The sequence below is a fragment of the Trachurus trachurus genome (genome assembly GCF_905171665.1).
Source record: "Trachurus trachurus genome assembly, chromosome: 12".
Lineage (NCBI taxonomy): Eukaryota > Metazoa > Chordata > Actinopteri > Carangiformes > Carangidae > Trachurus > Trachurus trachurus.
Genome location: NC_139908.1, coordinates 22,205,797 through 22,229,223, shown reverse-complemented (window position 1 = coordinate 22,229,223; position 23,427 = coordinate 22,205,797). Strand labels below are relative to the sequence as shown.

The window sequence follows — 23,427 nt, the reverse complement described above, 5'->3', positions numbered from 1 at the left end:
TAAAGATTTTCTCCGACAGATGTGGCGCTGGAACCCTAATAAAATAAGGCCTCGTTTCACAGACAAGGCTTAAGCCAAGATGCCTAAATCAGACTAGTAAAGCTAAGCTCATTTAAGTGGCTTGTATGAGTGTGGCTTACATTTGTCTTAGTTAGTTCCAGACTGTGGAGTCATGGAGTATAGCTTAATTGAGAACACCTGGGTCAAGCCTCATTGGCCTAAGGGGGGTACAGCCTGTTAGCCTAATGGTGCTCATAAAAACCTGGAATGGAATTGAGGACAGCTTTGCTGGAGGGAATTTTGACACCAAACATTTCTGAGTATGAAAAAACTCTACTTAAACAAATTGTGGGAAATCATGATGTTATTGAACGTAAAGGCCATAGTGCTGCTATTGAACATAAGAAGAGGAGTGCTTGGGCTGCCATTTGCAGTGAATTCAATGAAAATGAAAATGTAACCACGAGAGTGGTACAGCAACTGCAGGTGAGACAGATGTCATATAGTTTTGTGACATTGTTTATATTGCCTTCATAGACTTTAGAACATAAAATTAGATTTGAAAAAGGAATGCAGAGGCCAGAAGACAGATTTACTACTAGTGGTGGATCCCCACAAGACTGATGAATTGTCTGACTTGTTGACTGGAATAATAGAGGACCAGCAACCTCTGGATGGTATACCAGGTGATGACCATTTGTAGCCTAGAAATCTAGACGCACCCTAGCGGCAGCAAATATATTTGCTCCGTAGGTGGGTCTAGAAACGAGCCACAGGAACTTTTTGAGTCTCGAACACCATTTGTGTTCACCAATCACAGCGCTCTATCTGTTTAGAGAGTCGTTGGGCGGGCTTAACGCGATGTTGACATACATTTTAATTGGCTTGTCAACGTCATCCTGCACTTTGCTCTGATTAGTCGTAGCGCTACCCTATTGCATGCAGAGGCAGTTTGAAAGACAGCCTTCGGTTCGGCGCGCCATATTAAGTTTCGCTTTCACCACGCGCTGCTGTTATGCATGCATGCTTCTCTGTGGTGTGTCATGTGTGTGAGAGGATGCGGAGATGAATGGAGATGAATGAAGGCGATCGTCCGACGGGGGGGACATTTTAATTTTTTTAAGACGTTAGTTTAGGCGGCAGCTCTTTGTTGTTAAGGCAGCCGCCTTAACAGGAAAGTGCTGCGGGAAACCCTGCATTGTGAAAATAAAATTGTTCTCACTTGACAAGAGTGTGAGTATTATAGTCCAACCTACATTTGAGAACATCCTTGGTTGAGCTTCTCTTTTGACTTTTCAGCACACTATTTATATCTTGTATACAACAAACACCATAACCAATACATTCCATGGTTAAATGTATCTTTTTTATAACTGAAGTGATGCAATGTGAAAGTAGCTCTGAGCACAAGTCCTCATTGGTTATTTTCTGCCACTAGCATGGGCACATCTGGATCATTGTCTTCCATTTGAGGGTCAGGACAATTATGCTGCTTCAGGTAGTTGTGCAGCACAAGTGTAGCAATGATCACCTTGCAGCATCTTCTTGGCTCAAGTGTATTGCGTCAACACTAGAATCGATTTTTCCACTCTCCAAACATATGCTCGACCATCCCTCTAGTGCGAATATGAGTTCTGTTGTATCTTTTCTGCGTGTGGCCAAGGCGTGAATAAATAGAAATTCTGAGCACATCCTCTTGTCACCAAGTAGTAGTCCACTATGTTGCCCTCTCTCAAACTAAGCACACAATGAACAGTGAAACATCCTTGAATCATGTGTTGCTCCTTTCCAACAGGCAACAATGTTTTGAAAACATTGCATACAGCCTGAACATTGGTGGAAAACCAGTTCTTACGGTTCCTGTACTCCTCAGCATAATTGATTTCAACATGACATTCATCCATACAGCCAGTCACTCCTGGGAAGTTCCCATATTCGTAGAATCGCATTTTACAGTTGGCTTGCTCAGCAGCATCAGGGACCTTAATGTACAGATTTCTCAGTTCAAAAATGGCACTGCAGGATTTGTGAGCTATTCTACACACTGTTGCTTCACTGACACCACACAAATGACCAGTTTCACGATGAAAGGTTCCAGATGCCATGAATCTCAAAGTGATCAGAACTTGGAGAGAACTGGGTACAGGCCTTCCTCTTTGAGACATGGAGGAAAGTCTAGGGTCAAGCAAAGTAATTATCTCCAGTGCATATTCTCTGTACATACGAAAGCGATCTTGGAAAGTTATTTCATCAAACTGATTCAATGGATTACTATCCACAATTATTTGTCTGGCTGGCCTCTGTAGCGAATATTGGTCTTCATTTAAATAGTCCAAATACTCCATGCTCCCAAACCATCTATGCTCCCTTTCACAAACAGTTAAACCTGCCTCTTTGCAGGATTAATATAAACTTCAATTTAGCTCTAATCCACCCTCTTGCAATTGTCTTTGTTTAATCCAGAATAGGCTAAATCTATGACTATTTTTAAAATAAGTCTGTACATGTGACTTAAAGTTAAGACAGCTCAAACAGCATTTTAGTCTGGGACTAGGTGTTCAGAAAAGAAAATTGAATTTGATCCCACTATATATGGGATTATATATGTATCAACAAATACAATAATGGGGGCGGGACTAGATAAGCTTTTGCTTCTCCCGCTTTCCCTTTCGGCCATGTGCTTGACATGCCCGAAATAAATAAATTGATTGATTGATTGACTATGGGTCTTAAAATTAGTGTAATCTATCAGACGATGTAGCCCAAACTTTGGGCAAAATTATATTTTCGAGTAAATCCAGGGTGAAAGTGGGGTAGTTTTTTTTCACATTAGATAATGCAGGTGCGCAAATTATGTGTCACATTGCTCACGATTCATCAGTCAATGATATCAGGATCTGTCATCCATCAATCAAGCATCTGAGAAAAACGAGAGGTACGATGGAGGAGACTCGTCCACCACCACCGACAAAACTCTCCTCCGTCTCTATTTCACTCTCCTCCAGATCTCTGTGGTCCATCACTTAGCCTAGCTAGCTAAGTTAGTATATATCCCGCCCGCTCGATAACGCCCAATCAAATTTGTTTTCCTTACTTCTGTAGACTCGTGCGTAAACTCATGGACAGAGGTGGGACAAAAAGGACAAAGGGCCATATCTGAACACCTTTTTGACTTGTCTGCGAAACCGGGCCAATAGCCAAATCACGCTAATTAGCGGCTGCTAGTGCTGCCATGTTTTTTTTTTTTCCCGCTTCTGTGTGTGAGCTGCTATTTCAACCCCTTTCCAGTTGCAACAGTGATAGGAGGTTAGTCACCATGAGTGGGTTCATGGAGAAAAAAAAAGAAAAAGTATAGTCATTTAAAACATATCTCTGTCATTGTTGAGGCTTTTTGGTCCATGGTTTTGAACTCTTTTTGAACGTTTTCATGTTGCCATCAACCTTCATACCAATTTTGATTGATTGGTGTTTCATAGGGGAAATTACAAGATGCTGTATTTCTATTGCTGGAAGCGACATTGGTTTAAGCAATATTGTGAAAGAAAAATGTTATGAGTCACTGTAACAGGATCTTGAACTTGTTCCTCACAGTTTGTCGATGAAAAGGAGGTTGTTGTTATTGTACTTCCCCTTCAACTATTTTTTTTTGTAATATATTTTATTGATTTTACAAAAACAAACAACAAACCATACAGCACAGACACAGCCAAACTGCAAAACAGAAATACACTAATTCACATACATGAATTGCACATCATACAACATACAAAAATTGACATGGGGACTATATTGGGAAAAAGAGGAGAATGGAAATGAAAGTTCTATAACTTATTGATGAAGGCAAAATATGGTCGCCCTTTCTGAAGCAGGTCAACAAGGTCACCAGGAAGATAATTCAGGAAAGGTTGCCAGACACTATAAAACAAGTCATCATTGCCCTTTAATGAGGCACTAATGTGTGCATGTTGTAAAGAATTACGTGTTACTTAATGAAAAAAAAAACCCAACAAAACAATCAAGTCATTGGTAACATATACTGTATGACATATTGTTGGCATTTATAATTTGAAATCAGAAAGGTCAGTGGTTGATCTCGGTCAAGTTCTGTTCAATGGAGAAAAAATACACTTGAATAGAGAGACTGGCATGAATTCTCTGTTGCTGAGATATGCTATAAGCATTGTTACTACAGTGCCCTCTATGATTACAGTGCCTTGTGTTTTGTGGCTTGAGTATTGAGAGGGAGACATGTCATGAAGTTTGATGTTTGTAGATATTTATCATTGTTGTACACGCTTTTAGAGGAGTAGCTACCATAAACAATAATCTCAACAGAAACAATAGGATTCCTGATGTTTACTTGCTCGGACCCCTAATGATAGAAAAACAGGAAGGAGTGGAATAGGTATTTTCACAAACACACCTTCACACTCATGTCTCACACTGTGCTAATATTTAAAGGAGCTTGAGGCAAGATCAAGGAATAAAACTCATTAGCGATACAACGGCCGTAGCGGCTGTCAGGGTTACTGCAGCCATCAGCCAAGCTGGTGCGGGAGCGCGCATTAACTCTCCACAGCAGTGCAGCTGATGCTGTGACAGTGACACTGTGGCTGAATTGGAAACGGCATAACGTTACTATACCAGTGTTCTCCATTAATCAGCCGCCACAGTTTCGTTTGGGTCCGCCGCAGCAGTCTCTCACAGAAAACAGAACAGCTTTTACTATCTCTCATCTCTGCCAGTCAGCCCCTCTACCTGCTGTCTCTCTCACGACACACACACACACACACACACACACACACACACACACACACACACACACACACACACACACACACACACACACACACACACACACACACACACAGCGCTTGGCTGTTAATAAACAGTAAATGCGCCATGCCGCGCTCATTGTACAGTGCTCAATTTACCGCGACACCGGGAGGTTGACCGCCCAGGCTCAGCTGCTCTGCACTCCTCCGAACACGTCGGAGAATTTCCTTACAGGCGTTGTTTGGATAAACTGACCACGGATGAATCAATCGGCTCATTGTAAAACTATTTATTTATTTATTGAAGTAGCCTAAATATGGTGATTTTTGTACGTAGGCTACAGAGCCCCAAGACTGCGCTGCTCACACACACCTGAAGCTCCACTTTTCATTCAAATGAACTATGCGACTGCCGCAGTGCCACTGTTAGATTTCATCAATGAGACCAGCTCCTAAAAACAATTCAACCAGCCGGCAGAAAACCTCTAAAAACCTGTGGGGAAGTTACTCGGCTCGTTTTCTTCCCTGTAAGGAGGACAAAGTTTGCCCGGCCGATGAGCTCAGCTCCCCGGCTGCAGCCTCTGTGACGAGCCGCTGCTGCTGCGTGTGTGTGGCTCTGCACTCCTCCGAAAAATGTCGGAGCAAATCTAGTACTTACAGACGTTATTTGGATAAACTGACAACAGATTGGGAATCTAAACCGTCACTTTCTCGCATGAAAAAATATTAAAATTTTAAAAAGTGACGTTATTTCTCTACTCGCTGCTCACATAACTGTTCAGGCTGCAAGACATCCGCCGACCGCTGGTCGCAAGCGCTGGAAAGCCGAAGCTGTCGAGGACGCGCATGCAGCGTCATTTGACGTCACATCCGCGGACAGCGCGGGAAATTCGGACCCAGAATTGCAGCGCATTATGCAGCACACAGCCTGTTCAAGGCAACAGAGAGATACGCGAGTGGGCTCATTCTTTTTGGTTTTTAACGCTTCATCGCCCATTAGCAGTAAAAAACTTAAAACGCATGTGCATTTCTTGCCTCATGAACCTTTAAAGACAAAATGTGTTTTTCCCAGTAATATGTTTTTGTATAGATCCACTCTGCCTTGTGTTTAAGGATCATTTCTCTTTAACCATATGACCGTTAAATTTCTCCACTGAAAAAACAAAACACTATACGTGTGTGTGTGTGCGTGCGTGCGTGCGTGTGTGTGTGTGTGTGAGAGTGAGAGAGTGAGTGAGAGAGAGACGTTTTCTACAACATAATTCAGAAAAAGCCTTATTTTTTGTCATTCATGTGGGACTTTGACAGTGGCCCACTGGGAGCTTCTGTTCGAAAACTCTGACAGATGTGTCATCATGTGGGCACATGTGGAGCCTAAAACACTGTGTTTATTCCCACATAAATATAACTCAAGAGACAGATGCTGTGTTCGTTTTAATGATTATCTTTGCTAAATACTCTATTAAGAAAACAGCTGAGGAGGGGGATTGAATCCACATGTTGACACCTGTAAAAATTAGACCTCCTGTTGCACTCTGCTCATCTCTGACTAAACTGTGGTGTTGACGTGCAGTAGGAGGCTGAGGTCTGGTGCTGGTGTGTGAGAACAGTTTGGTCTCTGCCTGCAGACAGATTGTGGACCTGATTGTTAATTGCAGACAGTGCTTTTACTGCAGACAGAAGAAGTTGGCACATTAAATGGAAATCACTCATGTTAAACAGGATGTGAAGAGTTACTGAATGGGTCTGTTTTTTTCTGTATCTGTTTATGAATCTCTACTTTATACCAGGTGAAAAAAGTGTAGTATAAGCTTAGTTCTTAGTATCATCAATTAACTCACTGAGTGCCGCGCTCCTTTCCAAAGTTTTAGTCAAGTGTACCGGCAATTTAGACAATTTTCTACGATTTTTGTAGAGCCATAGTGTATTCTATATTATTGCCACCAACACATACTGTGGCTCATTTGAAAGGTGAAACTTTATGCTTCAAATGGCCACAAACCGTTTGTTTCTAGGTGCCTCCGTTCCTGAGAAAAGTCAAGCTAAACATGGTGCTCTGTTTGTGTCTGTCGCTCTTCTGACACTCGCATTTCTGGATCAAAGGGCTCGTGTAAGATAAATATATACAACAATTGTTGTTCTATTCACAAAACCACCACCGGGGGCGGGGGGGCGCCACTAAACAACAATAACACAGACGCACCGTGCTGTGTCACAGCCTCTCGCCGCGGAATGTGATGGTCTCTCGGCCACAGCAGGTCGGGAACACCGGCCCCACCGGTGGTCACGGTACTTCTGTGGTACGGGTCGGTGCCGGTGGCCTGCTTTGACCGAGGGATCATCACATTTTACCGCGGGAGGACCTTGGGGAGGACACGGTGTTGCTCCAGATGAAGACCGGGCGGGACTGTCGGCTGAGAGCTTCCTGTTCGGCTCCGAGCTGCTGGAGCCTCGCGGGTGAGAGCAGAGCAGCTGCGCTGCATCCACATGCAGAACTCCGTTTGCAAAAGCTGAGTTATGATAAAAACTTCCAGATCATGAGCGGTCATGAGTTTTTGATCGTCATCTATTTCAGTTCTGCTCGTTGTAGAGTCCCCAAATTTACACATAAGGTGTGTTAAAGTGTCTAGTTTCACAGTTAAAAAAAAAAGCAAAAAACGAGAAATCTCGTTTTTGGCACTCAACGCATGGGAACGAAAAACGAGAAATGACGTGGTTACGTTGGTTAACATTGTTTTCGTAGATTCTCCAAATAATTAACTGAAAGGGTGACTTCACAGATTTGATTCCTACGGTTCTGGTTTGGGCTTACATACATACTTACAGCATTAAACTTCCCCCTTCCTTTCCTTTATTCTCTTTTAAATCTCCATAGAGTGATATAAAAGATCACTTGATGGAGTTTTGCAGACTGCGTAGACTACAAGCTCTACTTCCTCTTCTTGCTGCTCTGTATTCGTCACTCTGTAAGCCTGGCTTCAAGAACAGCCGCAGGGCATGTCCAAACTGAGAAAGCACTGCATAATGTTAGATAATATTTGGTGATTTTTCAACCAGAGCTGTGGAATCACACTCTACAGCTGTAGGGAGGTACTGTGTGACAAATGCACAGCCATTGAGACCGAAGTGATTTTACCTGGTGGCAACAAAACTCCACTCAGTTCCTTTCTTATTCATTCTTGGGATGAAGTTGCTGATTCCACTGAGAATGAAGGAACACAACCCAAAGTTTTGAGTTTTGAATCAAATATTCAGTGCTACATTTATGAGGCAAAATACAAAGTTGTTAAATTTGACCCAAGAGCAAAAGGAGAAGCAGCCGTCACAGCTTGGTGACAGCTTGACTTAAAATAAACTGAAATAGAAAAAGCCAGGGGTACCAAGCAAACAAATCAGCTTCTTCTTAGTAAGTAAAATATAATAAATCACAAAGTCTGTATATGATGATATGATGAAGGTTTTTATCTACACTGTTGCCCATAAAGTTGGAATAAAATATATATTTTTCACCTCTTCTCATACAATGATTGTGATGATGTGATTTTATTCATTCATAAAGTGTATACAGTATCTTCTCAAAACTGCTGGGACTCACAGTAATCATTGCACATGGTCAAAGGTGATTACTGATGTGTATAAATAGAGGAATAAAAAGAGAAATGTGTCTGAAAACAGAATGTTCCAACTTCATGGGCAGTGGAGTATTATAAAAGACAAAAGAAAGAGCAAGAAACAGCGAGAACACTTTATGACATACTTCATATTTGTTTCTTCACCAAGGACAAAGTCTTGAAGGAGACAGCATCTATACTGCCGTCAGATCACACAGCATGTGACAAGTCATCCTGTCACTAACAGACTCCAGTTTGTTCAGTCTCGGCACAGACAAAAGGTGTCTTGTTTACGAAGTTATGAACAAGTGGAACTGAAATTGTTCTAATAAATCTCGTTTCAGAGCATCTCCACACTGTTCTCATGCTTTTCTAAGCTCCTTATTAACAGCTCTGTTTGCATTTTCACTTTTGTGACTACACTGTTTTGCGTACAATCACAGCTGCGCGTGATACCCCGACACAAAGTTTTTATTGTTACCTGTCAAGGCTGATCTGCGAGTGCTGTGTACATACAGCATTAATAATGTAAAAAGGCATAATGATGTGCTGCAGTAGAATAAATATTTTCCCCTGTCACTTCTTGTTCTAATGTAATTCTAAGAAAGCAACAACAAATCACATCATACAAATTCTATAATAAGACAGAAAAATATAAACTGCATAATCCACTCCAAGTCTTTTTGCTTCAAGATGAGGATGGTTGTGGTTTAGTTGCACTGAGCTGGTTTTTGCACTATTCTTTATCTGTTGAAGGTCCCACATTGTATGAAGTGATATCTCTGTCTTTTTTGCGGAAGCAGTATTTCAGTCCGTGTGCTTATGATAACAGTAGAGACACATAATATTTTCTTTGTTTGTTAGGTTATTTATTGATGTATTCATTTTGTTGTTTTAATTTTATTAATAACTCAGCATCAGGGGTTGATTCCCTTTCCCTCACTGAGCTAGCAAACTACAAGACAGAATTTATTTTTTCAGGAAATGCAATTAAATTAAATTAAAGGGTGCCAGCAAGCAAGCAAACACATCATCGCAGTAGAGTACCTTCCAATTGTGGCTCAAGTGTTGTTGTTGTTTTGTTTTTTTCTCTGAAATACAGAGCACTTTCCTGTGATTGGCCTGGTTGTGCGTCACAGAGGCTTACTTAGAAGAGTTCCTCCTATTCCAGCTGACACAGAGCGAGGGCAGGGCACATCCCGGACAGGTCAACCTTTAATGTGCACCAACACAGAAAAGGTAGGTGGAAAGGGAAACATTACTGGAGCTGGTGGTGGAAGGTGCTTTGGCAAGAGCTTGACTTTCTTACTCGATGATGTGATGAAAAGTGGTTTAGGTCAAGGAGCAACAACTTTTTTCCCCTATACCTTTTAAAAAAAGAAATATGAAAACCTGTGGTTCTAAGATTGAGCATTTAGTGTGTTTTTAAGCTGGATGGGGATGGGGAGCATTGATAAGCCTATAAAGAGAAGCAACATTTTTGCCTCACCACTGTTTTTCTATTCAGCTGGGTATTTACTAAGATTACAGATGTAAATGAGCCCAGTCCATTAGATTTCCATAAAATGCAGCCAAATAAGATCTGATGTCTGATTGTTTTGACGTGTGTGGAAAGTAATAGAGCACCAGGGAAAGTTTTTTTTTTCTTTTTTTGCTGCTCTTGAAATAATAGATGGAGAGAAGACAAGTCATCTACAAAGGGGCAATTATCCTGCAAGGAAAAAGATGGATGTATTTGTGAAAATATAAAAAATAGCCTGACGTTAGGGAGCAATGAAAAATATATGTAAGAGCTTGTCAGACCTCCTGTGTCTCTAGACTATCTCTGTGAAGATAGTATATACATGGTACGCGTGTGTGTGTGTTTTTGTGCATGCGCACATCCATTGTATAGCAGTTGCATTACAACCTATTATGAAGGAGGTAATCATAATTGTGATGAACATGCTCAATGTCCGCTCGTGGCTGTTCATGGAGATCTCATTGAAATGCTGGGGAGGACTCAGTAAGATAAATTATGCTGATGAACTTTGATTAAACCTCGATGAATCCTCTGCTGCCTATATTGTCTCTTTTCAGCAGAGCCGCTGATGTTGCTGTTATTCTGTGATTTCTCTGTCACCTCTGGTTCCAGTATCCCCAGGTCACAGTTACAGTCTTTAATCTGCATGTTCTCCGTCGCTATAGAGTATTAATAAACAAAGAAACACAAAGCTGCAGTGCGTGTACATACATTTGTATGCCGTGCTGTTTCTGGCTGTGCCTCTATTTTAGGCAACTTCCACTTCATTGTTTTCAGTGTTGTTGCAAGAGGAGAGATACTGAGACCCCCAAAGGACATTGGCAACGCCACGTGAAAACACAAACACAACATTCTTTAGCATATCAACCAGAAATGGAAAAGAACAAGGACGGAGAGATATGTTGCATGAGGTTTTTTTTCTGCAAGAAGGCCAGCAAAAAAACATTTGGACGACTTTTGAAAGCACTTTGCAATGTGTGCTTATAGTGATATGTTTCTGCTGCTGTGGCATTTGGTTAGAAGTGCCTATTTGTTGCCATGTTCAATTTAAGTTGTCGGTTTTCACTCTGTATCTGTTTTGTGTTTTACAAACACTCCAGCCCATGTTGGTGTCCATTTAACACATTTTTATTACTGGGCTGTGAACAGTCACCCTTAGGCAACCTTTGGTTTACTTTCTTTTTTTTACCTTTTTTCTTTATACCCTTACCCTTAACTTCTTAGTGTGAACTCTCAGACAGACATGGAAATCCACTTTACAGATGCAAAGATGTGACCTGCCCTACTCTTTCCCTCTCTGTGGCTGCGAATCCCCCTGCCCCCCTCTCTTGCTTGACCATCTGTCTCTGTGTTCACCTGGACTTTTTTCTTTGCCTAACATTGGCTTACAGTCAGTTAGAAGCAAATGCTGTAAGTCTGAATGTGCATAAGTAAGTCTCATATTTTACACATTTCTAGAGTTTTATTTATAGCATTGACAGACATAAAACATCTTTCTCAGGCTTCTCTCTGGAGCTCTAGTAACAACAGGTGGGTGAGCCAATCAGAGGAGAGGCTCAGAGACTCTCTTCTGATTGGCTGACTGTTTTCTGACTGATATGATAAAAATACAGCAGATTTCAGAAGTCTTGAATGCTTCCTTACTGAATATAGGCTGCGTGCATTTCTCTGTAGACTGAACTGTTTGATATTTTCACAGCATTAATATTGAACGTTCACCTGTTTTATAATTTAATAGGATGTTGAAATCTCAAATATGGGACCTCAATGTAAACGTGTCACGGACTAAATGAATAATTTGTTAAGAGAATGGTTATAAGTCTCTTCCGTGCCCAGTGTTAGTTAAAGCTCATCTCTTGGCATATGAGGCACAACTGAGAAGTCGTTGCTCAGTTTATGTATGTGTCATATTTGGTGGAAGTAATAGTTTGGGTTATTTGTGTGAGCCAGTGTATTACCTGCAGAACATTTGGTACATTTTGGCCTCTGGATCTACACTTTGTCAACAGTTGAATTACTGTACAAGTGCAGCAACACTGTGTTAAGCGGCAGATCGACCAATCCCAAAGATGTGCAAGTACGCTTGTGCATATAAGTGGAGTAGTTCAGCGGTTTAGAAAGTGAAGTTTGAAAAGAGAGAGCTGTTTGATGGCAAGACAAAGAGCTACAAAATACTCCAAACAGAGTGTACAATTCAACAGATGTTGACTTTTGTGGTGGGATTTTTAAGTAGTTAAAACATGTTTTGTTTTTTTTGTTTTGTTTTTTACTGCTGACCCCACAGCAGAACATCACTCAGCTTCTCTGCCAGTGCTCGTGCCTCCTTCTCTAAACTGGCAGCGCACCAACCAGAATCTACTGAGGGATCTCCATAGACAAGTACCTCACATAACCCCACATCAAATGACCTAAACTGTCACTTCAATAACCAAATTCCAAGGATCCTTATCAAAATAGTTGGTGTAGGTCACGTGTTTGTGAAGAAGAAGAAAAAGGAAAAAGGAAAACAATGGACGATATTCTAAAACCTTCACCAGCATCCTGCACTAAAAGCATGTTCCACTAAAGTTATCACATCAGTATTATATCAATACTATAATCATAATGTGCAATATTTATAGCTTAACTTTCTGCTATACTTAAATCACACTAACTGTATTACTACAGCTCATTTTGGGATTTTTATTCCAATCAAGGTACTATGGGTGAAATGAGTGGCTTCCCAACAAAATAGAAGATGAAACATAATGGCACTTTCTATGCTTTACTCATAATGCTCTCATGGAGCACTTCATTACATGCAGCAGCACTGTAATGTGGCAAATCACACAGATCAGGGGCTTCAGGAAATCAAATATCAAAATGAGGACAAATGTGATCTGATTGTCAGACTGGGGCATGACTGTTGATGCCAGAAAGCTTGTTCAGTGTCTAAACTCAAAAGGAATGTTGAGTTGTTGAGTACGTATGCCAAGTAAACGTCAGAATTTTCATCTGACCAACAATGACACGTTGACTGCTGGTGAACTCGACCTGGTCTGATTAGGAGAGACATTATTCATCCCACGATGGATGTCACAACCCTCATGTCTACAAATCTAAGATCATTTCTACACCAAAACCACGACAACAATAAAGTACGGTCGCTTTTCCACTGTTTCGCTAACACTCTCCTTCGGCCATGTGCATTTGTTTTCAACAAAGCTGGAGAGAAAGCATCCCATGGAGCGGTGGATCATATACGTACGTATTGTTGGTCTGTCATAACCAAGAGATTACGGATTACGGGGCACGTTTGTGTTGTAATGGCCGAATATATGGCAACGTGAACAGAACTTCATGGGCTGATGAAGCAAAAGTAACCTGGGAGGAGGTTACTAATATTGTTAATCAGGTTTTCCCTGATACACTGAGAACCGTTGCCCAGTGTAAAAAAAACCCCCGAAGAAACAACAACAACAACTAATAAAGACGCTCCCTTTTAGAACCCTTTAAACCCTGTGTAACAAAGATAAGTAATGTGCACAGATCACAACATAAACAAATACCATGCGTAACAGGGATGAAATCAGAAGCACCTGTGCGTAAAGGAGGCATCGCCAAGCCCCGTGGCCTGGCCCTTTTCGGCGAGCGTCTCTCTTTTTCTCTTTTCTTTTGAATTTTCTGAGATGAGAGATGTTGAATATATACTCACTATCTGATGCCGAGGCTGTTTGTGGCTGGCTGAGACGAGAGAGATGTGAACTTGTTAGTTTGCATGACAGTTTCAGCTGTGTTAATTCAGTCGGGTTGAGTTTCCATTTCGTGTGCCAACCGCCTTTGATCTGACATCAGATGTGATGGGAAAGTCGATATAGAGATACATTCATGTGCTGATTCAGATAGTTGCATTGAATAGTAGTTTTTGTGATTATTTATTACATTGATATGTTGCCTGACAATCTGGAAACCTGTTTGTGAGCATGTGCACCGGTCAGCTAAACTACCACTTGACCGGCTGCGCTGAAACTAGATCAGGTTGGAGCTGGTGAGCTTTCAGCGCACTTTCGGCGCAGCCTTTTGGCATGAAACTGTCACTGTGCCATGCGGAATCTGTCGACACCTCCCCCTGCTGCGCCGTCATAACGATCTTGGCGCACCTCAGTCTCGGCCAAACTTCCCAACTGACCGCGTACCATGTTGCGCTGCACAAAACTAGCACTGTTGAAACTACAGACAACCGGGTCGGAGGTGCTGATGTTGCGAGGTTGGTTTTCGGCAGAGAGCCTCCATTCTCCCTCGTAACAAGTTAAAAGTCATTTATTTAACCATCACAATTACTCCAAAGCTATTTAAGGTAAAAATAATCTTGCATTGTCCCTCTTGAAGTGAATCAAATCAACTGTAAACAAGAGGTATAATTCCTTCAAAAACAAGTGAAGTACTGCAAACATTCGACGTCTGTTGACTAAAGCTTTTTTAGTAAACAATCTAAGATCATCACATTTATATTGTCATACTGAAACCTGGCTGTGCCATGATAAATATGTTAGTTCAAAGAAATTCACTCCCCCGTGTCATATTAATACACACATTCCTCAAGGCAGCAGTGAGGAGGTGGAGTTGCCACAGTTTCAACTAAGGCCTATCAATCAACACTAAAAACTAACTCAGTCATAACTCATCTGACAGACTTGTTTTAAGTGCTTTAAACCCAACCTGGAAAACACCGCAGCCAATTCTGTTTAAATCAACAGAGAGTAATAAGAAAAACAAAAGAGTGTTATGAGCAGTTATGAGTAAAATAGGATTTATTGCGAACAAAGGGAGTAGACTTTATGGATCAATCACCAGAGAAAGTGGTCAATAGGTTTAAGGGGATAGTTAAGCATTTTGGCAAATTCGCCTATTGCCATAATCCCATAATAGTCATAGGAGTAGGTTTACCTTTAATTGTCGGTGCATGTTGTGGGGCAGAGACGTGAGCTGCTCAGGTAACACAATTGAGGTGAACGGTATATTGTCCCCTGTCCCTCAAAACTCATCAACTACACAATCCAACAACTCCAAAACACTCTCCTGGAGAAGTTGTGGCCTACACATTGGTCATGCTATGAAATAATCATGCATTGTTTTTGGGGCAAATGCAGAGCCGGAACTACATTCCAGACACGGCGAAGTGATTTCAAAATCGCAAGTAGTTTTGAGTGTTTGCTTTGTGTGTCGTAATGTTACACAATTAAACATGATTATTCTGGGGTGCCGAGTGGCGCAGTAGGTTGAGCAGGCACCCCTTGTGCAGAGGCTACAGTCCTCGCTGCTGGCGGCAACGGTTCAAATCCCGCATCGGGCAGCCCTTTCCTGCATGTCATCCCCCCCCCCTCTCTGCCTCCCCAGTTCCTGTCTCATTCAACTGAACTATCTAATAAAAAGGCATGAAAAGCCAAAAGAAATATACTTTAAATTAAATTAAATAAATATTTATTCCATAGCATGAATGTGCAGGTCTCATGGAGTTGTTGGACTGTATATTTAATGAATGTTGAGAGACAGGGGACCATGTACCGTTACCTCAATTGTGCTAGCTGAGTAGCTCGCGTCTCTGCCCTGCGGATCTCAAAAAAACGCACAGAAAATGAATAGTTATAAACCTACTCCTATGACTATAGGGCAATAGGCAAATTTGCCAAAATTGTTGAACTATCCCTTTAAGAGTCTTTCAATTAGAGTAAACTTCCCCAGAGCCTGAAGACTGGTGGTGGTGGTGGTGATGAGGACATCTTCATGGATAGGAAACTCTGATTTTGGTTTTGGTTTTGATTGGAGATGGTCAAGTAGTCACAGATGAGATGGTGAAGGGGTGGAGCTGGGTCATGAAATGTTCCACCATGGACACTATTGACATTAGAAAGAAAACACTTTTGAAGTTCGACATCATACAAGTGCATGGCTAAAGGCGAGTGATTGTGATTGGATGACGATGGAAATGAGCTGGAGCTCACAGACAGCGGGGGGTGACTGAACTTTCCCTGGTGCATTCCTGGGCTGTACTCAGAGCTTTTATGGACTTTTAAAGTATATACACGAAGTAATTATAGTGGCTGATTTTAAAACTCATGTAAACAATGATAGCCTTCATCTGCCTTTATCTCATTATTGGACTCAACACACTTCTTTCAGAGTGTAAATAAAGCCATTCAGTGTTTTAACAACCTCCATTGACCTTGGTGTGGCTCCCAGCATTGAAAATGAAGATTTAGAATACTCTGTTATCAGACCACAGTTTAATAACTTCTCAGTTCTTGTTACTGGATTAAATGCTATTAGGTAAAAAAAAAAACAAAAAAAAAACCTAAACCTGATCAGATAGCATATAGCTAAATGTAAAGAAGTGATGCCATCAGCACTTAATTAAACACACACACACACACACACACACACACACACACACACACACACACACACACACACACACACACACACACACACACACACACACACACACACACACACACACACACACACACACACCACCACCAATGAAGCAATTTGAGACCAGCCCATGCAACCTTCATGCAAACCCTACGTATATGTATGTAGTATACAATCATAGCAGAAAGCCCATAGGCTATAAGGTAATAACACATGTAGTGTATAGGGCCATAGTGTCCTCTTTCTCTCTACCTTGTGACTACTTTTCTGGCTACGACCAAAGACCGTGTATAAATCAGTTACAGCACTTAAATTTTCTGACCTCTCATAAACAATTATTAGAACGATGAACCATTATCAAATGCAAACTCTGTGTAGAAAAATAGGGCTGGCAGCAGCAGCAGCAGCAGTATGGACACAGTTCAGCAAGGTACAATAGTCATTACACACAGGTGAGATGATTCAAGGAGTTAATCTAATGACCCACTGGGACATTTCTCGGCCCTCCAAATGGGCTGTCCACCACTGGTCCTGCCCTCCACCAGCACCAAATAATCTTGTAACAGCTGATATATATTTAGACTGTTTTTCTCTCATCGACCTGCATCAGCTGACTTCAGTGATTTATTAGACCCGATCCCATCTAACAAATGTTTCAAGAAGTTTAGACCTTATTTAGCTTTTCTTTACTGGACATGATCTGTCTTCATTATCTACCTATGTACCACAGTCTTTTAAAAGAGCTGTAATTAAACCTCTTCTTAAAAAGTTGACTCTTGATCCATGTGTATGGCCAACTAAACTCCAGTTTCTGTCTGTGACGTATGCTCTCTCACAAATCGGAACAGTTCCATGACTTTCTACACAACATTAGTTTATTTGAGGATTTTCACTCAGGATTTGGAGTGCATCGTTGCAGAGAGGCAGCACTGGTGAAAGTTGTGCAACACCAGTTTTTGCTGACACTGGATATCAAACACAAAATCCAGATATATCGTGTTAACTTGCTGTCAGCTGTAAATTCATCACCTCTGCACAGAAAGCAGAAGATAACGTTATCTCAGAGGCCGACCGGGCACGACATCTATTCTTCAGGGCAGGTGTTTTCTGTCTCACTCAGACCCACAATCCTGGGTCAACCGTCTTCTGCCTGTACGCATCACACGCATCGTTGCAGAGCAGATGGGACGACTTGAAATATGTATCCTGTCCTTTCACTGACATAAAACCAAAACAAAACAAACAAACAAAAAGATGCTTGACTTGAAGAATCTCGGTTAACTCAGGGGTCTCTGGTGGCAGAGCCTTAAGCTGTCAGATCAGACTTTTCTGTAGAATCATCGGAGTTAAGGAGGGAGAGACCCGCTGCACATAAGCTTCAAACTTTCCATTTTGTGGAAAGTTTGACCTGCTCCGGCTCATGGAATGAACTTCTTCAACTACTACTCAATTTTTACTTATTCACATCCCATTCATGCATGTTACTAACTCTGTATCTTGTCTCTACCTGGAGTTTTGTACTTTCTCCTCTCTCTCCTCCAGTTGCTTTCTGCAGGTATTTCTGCTTCTACATCTGTAGAGTCTGGATCTTTCACCACAAACCACCCAACACTCCAGCAATTATATATATACTTATTGTGTGTGTATATACCACTATCATTTTCTCTCTACTTTCCCTCTCTTTCTTTTGTCATCATGTGGCAGCTCACAATGAGCCTGGTTCTGCTCAAGGTCTCATCACATTCAAATAAAGTCTTGTCTTTCCACTGACACCAAGTGCATGATCATAGGGGAATGTATGTCTCTGTACATGGGTATGGTCTAGAAATGCTCTGTGTGAAAGGTGATGAGCTTCTGTCATGATTTGGTGCTATACAGTGAAAACTGTCATGACATGACTTCTGAAACTGCTGATCTTCAGTCTCTAGACTCAGAATGGTTTGAAAAAAGAGAAAATAGCCAGTAAGCTGCAGTCTTGCGGGTCGAAATACTTTGTTGATGAGAGAGGTCAGGGGGGAATGGAGAGGTACACAGATGGTCCGGTCAGTATCTGGCATCTACAGCGTGAATCCATGGACCCAATCTGGCCTGTGTCAACAGCCCAGGCTCCTGCTGCTGGTGTACAGTAATTGTGTGGGGGGATGTTTTCTTGGCAAACTTTGAGCTCCTTATTATCTATTGTTCTTGGCCATGCCCATAATTTGCTGGCTAGAATTCATCATCTTCTAATAAGTATTTTGTGCAAGATAATGCTCCCCTGTCACAAACCAGAATTGGTTTCATGAACACGACAATGAGTTTAGTAAACATCTGTGGCCTCTGTAGTCACCTGATCTGAATCCAGGACAACATCTTTGGGAAGCGGTAGAACCGGAGATTGGCAGCATGGACGTACAGCTGACAAATCTGATGAAGTCATGTCAACATGGAGCGGAATCTCAAACCGATGTTTCTAACATCTTTTGGGATCCATGCCATTGAAAACTGATGGAGGAGGCATTACTACTGTGTTGTTCCTAGCAAATAGCTTGACGCTTGACATCTGAGATTTATGAATGAATGTTGAAAATAACCTCACATTAATATACAATCAGTTTGTGAACCAATGTCACAATCTCCTAATTGGAAAAATAGTTTAACATTTACCATGACAACATTGTGATATTACTCTTTATATAGATTACTTTATATTTGCTGTACGGTTATTGATTCAGAAACGTCCATTTGCATAAAGCTGAAGAAGTCCCAACATTATTTTAAAGAGTAGAAAAGAGACATATACTAGAACATTTTGTTTGTAGATAAATTATTTATGAAAGGAGGTGATTTAGGACTGTATCTAATGTCCTGCCAGAATATCATTTCTCAGACCTCCTTGATTGGGGCTGACACCTCTGGCACATCCTTTGTCATCGTCAATATCTGTAAATACATTTTGTGTAGGATTTAATCTGTTCTGCCATTTTTTATTACACACTGGAGCGAGACATATGCGACTACTGCTTAGTTGTTGTTTCAGGACCATGGACAGCGCTGGGTGTTGCGTGTAGGTGCCACACTTAGCTTGAATGGTGCAGAGGAGACTGTTGGAGTGCATAGCTTAGTTTGGTTTCCTGCCTTCTTTTTGTTGTTATACTGTAAGTAGAATGTTTGACTCTACTTAGAACCCTTATTTCACCAAATGGAAAGGAAACAACAGTGAAGTGAATGAGAGAAATGGGTCTGCAAGACATACACAGCTTTTTCTGTGCATGCGCTGAATACTCTGACTTTAAATGTAAATGGATCCATGCTTAGTTTGTGGTGGCTGTGTTGTTTAAATTGTTTAGGTTCAACAGCTAGTAGCTTGTCTCTGTCCAGTGTGATCCAGGCTCTGTGAATATTGTGATGCACCCTCTGTGTTCTGGGACCCCCTGATTTACAAATTAAGCACTGTTGCCCAGCTAAAGTTGAGTCCAAAAACACAATGCAGAATGTTCTGTGAGGATAACAGAAAAGGCTTTAGGGAGATGTGGTGCATGCTTGCATGGAGCATGATGTCCTGTTGTGGGTGTCACAGAGGAAGTCATAGCTTTCAAAATTAGCATTAGTGGATGCCTGGAATTTACCATAGAGCACCATGACACTCCAACTCCACTATGCAGCACATTGTATGGCATTGCATACTAACATGAGGGGAGGGATCATGATTATTTCAAGCTGCTTTGTTGCCTCTGGGCCTGGACAGCTTATTTATCTTAAAGGATAGTGTACACAGTGGTTGAGTAAAGTGACAACCTCCAAGACCAAACATGCTGGAAAAAAACTGCACTTATTCAAATCAATCCTCAGACTCCTAGACTCCAAAATGCAACATTTTACAGCAGCAATAAACATGTTTGCAGCCTGGTTTAAAAAAAAGGCTTTGGCACATACTGGCAAGATGCTGACAGTGAAGCTGCACTGAGCTTCAGAACTGCTCTTTAGAAACCAATGGGGGATGTCACAGAGGCTACGTCCATCTTTATTTACAGTGTACGGGTCAAATCAGAGCCCAGACCTTCACACAGTGAGTTAAGTGGAACGGCAGTATGCATGCATGTATAGTATGCATATATATGTGCAATGCCAATTTGCATGATATCCCTGTGTCTGCATGAGTCATCTCCAGTTGCCCCAGTTTCCTTTCACAGTGCAAAGACATACAGGTTGATTTCTGTTCCTAACATGTCCAGTGTGGATGTGAGTGTGAGTGGTTGCTTGTCTCCGCTTGTCAGCTCTGTGATAGACTGGCGACTTGTCCGGAGCTGTACCCTGCCTCTCTCCAATGTCAAGATAAGGATAGGCCGTACAGCTAATGGCTGGGTAGATACATAGTCAATCCAAGAATAAGCCTGACATTTGGCTAATTACAAGATAATAATGTGAAATGTCACCATGCATTGTATAAATATGAATATATCTCTGCTCACTTTTTATCCCTTATCATAAAAGAGCCTATTTGTGGTTAAACATTGTCAGATATATCCACATAGTAATTTGCTCTTGCTCCGTCTCTCTCTGTAATCAGGCTGTACAAATGACTGATGCCAAACTCACTGTTTGGTTCAATTGTACTGATTCATATCATAAGGTGGTAGAAAGGTCAGATAAAACAGAAGTCATTTTGATGCACACTATGCATGCGTTACAACACCCTCAAAGATTCAATTTGTTCATATTATACCAGCATTTCTTTAACCTTAACCATATCTTTTATTGGTTAAACATACCTTAACCAAAGTTTATTGGCTGTATCAACAATCTTTTCCACACCATTGTTGGAACTGATATTGTTGTACAGAGACAGAATTTAATTTAACGTTATCGTGCGTTTTGTCCAATATTGAGGAGCTTGTCTGGTGATAGAGTCTGGTTGTGCTGCCCTTTATCTCTACTCGTATTAATCTATTGTGGGGGTAAAAATAGCAAATTAGTGACCAGGGCTCACTCTGATAATATTTCATTTATAGGATGTTTTTTTTCAACAAGCTGATAAAATACCTTCCAATCATGTATTTAATTCAGATAGACCTCTACTGTATATCTAACCCTAATTAATGTATAATTCGGATCTAATGCGCAGTAAGGTATTGCAGACCATGTGGACATTTCTCCCTCTCAGTTCAGTTGAGTCATATTAGTCATGGTTCAGCCATGTCAGGTCATCCCTCTGCTTGACCCCCTCAATGCCACTGGACATCCAATCCAAGCCCTTGATTGCCTGAGTCATGGTGGAGTTTAACCTCAGAAAGGGAGTGGGATTCCTGCTGGTTTCATTTGATTGGTGCACAGTGGAGTCCTGCTCAGCGGTGGTGCTGAGCTGGACCCCCACAGAACCTATCAAACACACTTCACTCAACATCAATAGTCTACTGACGAGGATTTCATCACTCGCTGAATATCTAAGTCTCAAGGCACTGCTTGAAAGGGGTGTGTAAAAGAATAAAAAGTGCTGCTTGGTACGAGCCATAAATACGCTATTTGTTTCTACGTACATGGGCGATGCAGTTTTGGCTCTGAAGTTCATTTGCTCCCACATGTTGCCATCAGGTGAATTACTGGAAATCACTCAGAAAATAGTTTGAGCTGAGTAAGACGACTGCTGCACATCAATAGAAGAGACATTTTTGACCAAGATTTAGCTTTCAAAGTAAATTATCCCATTGTTCCTGTGTTTTGAGTGGACTTACCCAGGAGTTCAGCAACTTCATCATCTTTATTTCTTTACTTTCCAAGAGCTTTGCTTCTCTTCTTTTCACTTGTGAGCTAGCCCTGGCCTGGTTGGCCAGTTTTAAAATACTGAGTCAGTGTAGTGTACAGTCTGCACTGAACAGGGAGAGCGGTGTATTAGAAGATGTCTTATAATCTCTTTAACTATGACTGAAACACTCAGTAAGACTGATAATAAGTAAACACCAGTGAATGCTAACACTATGCAGCATTAGCACATCTTACAAATGACTCCTTTTAAATTAGTCTCTTAAATATTGAGACTCAGTTTAGTCCAGTCTAGTTGCAAAGACTGATACGTAAACAACCATTAATGCTAATGCTAACTAGTTTGAAGCGTAACTAACATTAAATTAGCATCTTATTTGTCAGGCAGCACAACTGTTCCAAAAAAATGTGATTGGTCTTTCATTGAATCTGATGTTTTTTGTAATAAGAGCCAAGAATTAGAAACTTGAGTATTGAGTGTTTCTGCGCCAAACTGGAGCTTCTCAAATCATTCACAACGATCTTTTTTTTCCCTTCCTTTTTCTTCTTTTAAACCACTTTCCCATGAATTTTAATTGGCTGCAACTGGATGTCACTTCTTTGAAAGTACTTTGGAAAAAATACTCTTCATCTCTGTCTGCTTTGACAATGTCTCCTCCACAGATCTTGAGAAAGTACAACCTAAAAACAACAAACTATTGCTATGTGGTGCAAGTACACGTTACTACAATTGCTATATAAAATAATCCAGATGTGGAATCTGCTGAACAGAGGTTAGCCAGATGTTTCCCAGATGACACCGATCATAACTGTTTGTCTGGTCTGAAATAGCAAGAGCTGATAGCGTGCTGAGATCACACTCTGTGTAGGAAGAAGCACAACTGGGTTTCTGATTATAACCAGGGGGAAGACAGCTTGCATAGATGATGCTCATTATTCTAAATATCCCCGTTTTTGTGTGAGTGGCTGGTGGATGGTACACCAGTGACACAACGGTTAATTGTCAAGTTGCGGACCCCCCGGCAGGCATACTTCCAGTCATCACAATGTTTCAACTGACACACCAACCTGAACTGCCCCCCCACCCCACTCACTGTGATTCATTCATGTTTGCCTGACAGCCATGCCTCCTCTTCTGTGACTCTGAGAGCGAGCAGGAATGACAGCGTTGCCTCTGGCACATGGGTATAAACCATTAATGGCTTCCCATGCCGCAGGGGCAAGTGTTTCCGTTGACCAGGCTCCTGGGAGCGTTAAACTCCCAGCCTGCTCGTGTATCAGCGTCTGTGTGTGGAAATGCACACCCCTCACTGCCGTTCTAGTCGTGTGACAGCAGACAAGATAAGCGCACATTGATTTCTAACCCACT

At 41.4% G+C, this 23,427-nt stretch overlaps 1 pseudogene across 1 annotated transcript; it reads right to left on the bottom strand.

Annotated features, from left to right (window-relative positions):
• Positions 1–1,414: 1,414 nt before the first annotated feature.
• Positions 1,415–2,345, bottom strand: LOC310995128 (putative nuclease HARBI1; annotated as a pseudogene). The gene has a single exon. The product of its transcript is annotated as a putative nuclease HARBI1 (transcript).
• Positions 2,346–23,427: the final 21,082 nt, after the last annotated feature.